Source organism: Chelonia mydas, chromosome 20 (assembly GCF_015237465.2).
Source record: "Chelonia mydas isolate rCheMyd1 chromosome 20, rCheMyd1.pri.v2, whole genome shotgun sequence".
Lineage (NCBI taxonomy): Eukaryota > Metazoa > Chordata > Testudines > Cheloniidae > Chelonia > Chelonia mydas.
This window is the reverse complement of record NC_051260.2, coordinates 6189792-6193920: the sequence shown is the minus strand read 5'-3', so window position 1 is coordinate 6193920 and position 4129 is coordinate 6189792.

The following is a 4129-nucleotide window of genomic DNA, read 5'->3' as shown; positions in this document are numbered from 1 at the left end:
CCTGCGCTGCTATGTTCATAAAATGAGAAGGGCGTGACCGTTGAGGTAATCCAGATCAACCTGTTGGCCTTTTTTTTTTTGTTTACGTTCCCGCCTTTCATGTGCAGCTTGTTTGATTGGTGAGCGAGCACACAGGCCCTGATACTCACAGGGAAACGAAATCGCTTGCACCCACGTGCCCCGAGCAGCCGGCTTCCTCATCCTTAAATGGTGAAGAAACGAGCCCGTGGCACAAGGATCTGCCTCCCTCATACAAAGTGGATAGGTATGTCATTAAGGTAATGGGCAATGATTCACGAGGTGGTGATTCAATTCCTGACTCTACCCCGGGCTTTCAGAGGAGACCAGCAATTTTGGGTGGTCGGCTGGAGGTATCATAGAATCATAGAATACCACGGTTGGAAGGGGCCTCAGGAGGTCATCTAGTCCAACCCCCTGCTCAAAGCAGGACCAATCCCCAATTTTTGCCCCAGATCCCTAAATGGCCCCCTCAAGGATTGAACTCACAACCCTGGGTTTAGCAGGCCAATGATCAAACCACTGAGCTATTGCTCCCTACAAGGGTCTGGTTTTCAGAGGGCAGGTGCTGAGCACTTTCTAAAAATGAGGCCCTTTTAAGACGTCTTAAGTCAGGCACCTAAAATTTAAGGCATGCAAAATCACTAGTCATCAGACAAAGTCGTAGCCCCCTCTGTGACGCTGGGTATGAATACGATTTTCAGAATCACCTAAGGATATGTCTGCACACTATGCCCTCGCTCTCACTCGGGTTTGAGCCCCAGCCCTGTTTCCGTCCACACACAGATCACTCTGACTCGGATCAGCAAACGCTCAGGATCTAGGCCCTAGGACTTTGCGAAGGGGATGGGTCAGAGCCCAAGTCCTGCTGTCACGCGGGTCCAAGCCCTGTCATTTTGCAGTGGGGAGGCAACTCAACCTGCAGACAAATAGACCATCCGTGTAGCACAGTGTGGACACGTTAGCACAGCTGAGAGACCCGGGTTCAGGTTAACAATGCAGTGTGGATGCTCAAGTGCATGCTCGGCAATACTGAGTCCACAGACCGGGGTCCCACAGATGTGGGCTTATGATGCAGTGTAGATGTACCCTAAGTGACTTAGGAATTTCAGTCCCATTTACAAAAGTGGCTCGAGCCCTTATGGCCAAATTATTAAAGGTGTTTAGGCACCTGAATACGCAGAGAGGTGCCTAGTGGGATTTTTGAAAGCACCAAAGCACCCAGTAGGAGTTCATCACCCAGGTACATTTGAAAACCCCACTAGGCATGTCCCTGCATCGTTAGGTGCCTAAAAATCTTTTAAAATCTGGCCCCAAGAGCCTAAGTCCCATTGTCTTTCAATGAAGCGTCACGGTGAGTCATTTTTGACAATTTTACCATCTATGGTTCTTAGTTCCTCATGAGGATAAGGTGCTATTGCCTGTCTTCCACCCTTTGCCTATTTAGATGAGAAACTCTTCGGGGAAGAGATTAGCCCTTAGGCTGAGGCGGTTCGAGCTGGCTGAAGAACACAATGTCCATTCTGCGGGAAATGTTGACATTTTGAAATTTGTTTTCATTCCAAACTGGAACGAAACCAAAAACATTCCAAATTTCCGACTGGACAAAAAGTTTGAAAATTTTTGGTCCATCCGAACGTGTCATTCCTATTTTTTTAATGGCTATTATAATTTACAATTAATACCAAATCAAAGAACCTTTGAAAGGAAAAATCAAAAGGTTCCATTGCGAGAAGGCTGTGACTTTTTTTAAAAAAAAAACTGAACTTTTATCGAAAGCGACTCAGTTCTGTGGCCAGTTTCAATTTTCCGTTTCGCTTTTGACGAAACGGCGTTTTCAAAGGGGGACAAACGTTCCGTTGAACAACTTTCAACCGTCGCGAGCGTTTTTACGGTGCCTCGCACGATGGGTCAACAAGTTCACACGGGGGCTTTTCGGAATACAAATAATTAAAAAAATAACGCAAAGGTTCAAAGCAAAATCCAGACGTAGGAAATGGAGAAACTCATGTCTCTTGAAAGACGAGGCAAGATTACCCAGCCTGCATTGTGGGCTGCTCATTTATGGTTTGATTATAGCGAGAGCATCAATATTCGTGCGGAGAATTAACTGCTGGAACATTTTGCCAAGACATCGTGGTGGATTCTCCATCACTGACAATTTTTAAATCAAGACTGGAGGTTGTTTGTTTTTTACAAGCTTTGCTCTAGTTCAAAAGGAATTATTTTAGGGAAGTTCTCGGGCCTGTGTTATACAGGAGGTCAGCCTAGGTGATCACAATGATGATGGGGGCCTTGGACCCTGCCCAGCCTGGGTGAACGGACTTGCATTAGAATGCTCGAGCCCCGTGTCCTAAAAACGGCGCGTGTGGACATTGCGGCTCGCGCTCTCGAGCCGAAGGGGGCAGGCGGGCTTCAGACCCCGCGCTCCATCTCGAGCTGCTGTGTCCACCCTATTTTTAGCATGCTAGCTTGAACCCCGCTAGCGGCTGTGTCTGCTCGGGCCGGAAGGCTCACTTCCAGCTGCGGTGTAGACACATCCCCTAGAGCTCTCTGGTTGCGCTGGGCAGAGAGGTTAGCCCTTTAAGGAGTGCCAGAATGCTCTGCTACCCCCTGTTTCCCTCTGCAGCACCTGTGGGCTCTGTCCACCCCCCGACCCCCTCCCAGCTTCATCTGGGGCAAGCAGGGGGTCGGAGGGAGGAGATGCAATTTGGTAAGGGCCTCTTCTCTCCAGCCTGTGCAGGGAGTGCTGTTCTGAGCAGGATCTGCAAGGTACAGGCTCCTTCCTCCCTTCACTCTGCCCTATATGGTTGTATAAGATGGGGCCCAGTCTGACCCTTTAAGAGATGGCACTGCTGTAGGAGAGCTCACACCGCTGGTGTCCTCTCTGGTGGAGCTATTTGCAAGGCTGCTACGGGGAGCATCCAGCCAGGGCACTGCTATGTGGAAGCGCCTGCCAGTCTGACCCGGCATTGGCATGGCACTGCCGCTGGGAAGCCTGCAGCCACTCCGCACCTACCAATCCGGCAGCAGGAATTGGCATCACTGTGTGATCTTACTGCAGGGATGGAAGGGGCGGGTACCCTGAGTGCCACCAGCATGAATCCTGCTTTGTGTTTGGGTCTCTCCCCCGCCCTCTGGGAGAGGCAGCAGTTCTGTCTCAGGGTGTTCCTTCCCTTCCGGCCGGTGGTATTTGGAGCAATTGAAAATACCTGCCTGGGCAAGGTATTTGGAGCAAGTGAAAATGGGCTGGTCTCTGAAGGCTGCAATCTGCAGTTTCCGTCCATAACACTTGGTGCTTTCTGGGCCGCGGAGTGAGGGGTGGGGGAAGGTTGACAAACAAAAACCCAGCCCTTGTGTCACTGCAAGACGTGACAATCCAGCTAGTTCAGACGAACCACGGGGTTCCTAGAAACCTTGCCCCAACCTGCCGTGATTCACCCCCACCACCCCAAAACTGACCTCCTCCGGTTATTGACACAGGTTTCTCCTGCCTAGTGGGGTTATTTCTTAGTTCATTCAATGCTGTTTATTGGGCTATAGGCAGGTTCCCTGCGTGTCACAAATAAAGAAGCCAGCCCTGCCCCACGGAGTCTGAACAACAAAGGGCAGGCAAGAGAGGAATGGGAGACCCAGAGAGGGGAACGGGCCTGAACATAACATAAGAACGGCCAGACTGGGTCAGACCAAAGGTCCATCTAGCCCAGGATCCTGTCTTCCGACAATGGCCAATGCCAGGTGCCCCAGAGGTTATGAACAGAGCAGGTCATCATCAAGTGATCCATCCCCTGGCTCCCATTCCCAGATTCTGGCGAACAGAGGCTAGGGACGCCATCCCTGCCCATCCTGGCTAATAGCCATCGATGGACCTATCCTCCATGAAATTATCTAGTTCTTTTTTGAACCTTGTTGTAGTCTTGGCTTTATAATGGCCTGGCTCAACAGGGTTCATCGAAGCCAGTTCAGGCCTGTGAGGCGTATGTGAAGTGGGACCGCAGGAGGTTAATCAACGCAGGCACACGGGAATGGCCCGATATCACGGATCTATCTCGGGGCGGGCAAATGCGACTAGGATGGGTGGTGGATAGGGCACTGGGATCAGACCCAGGTC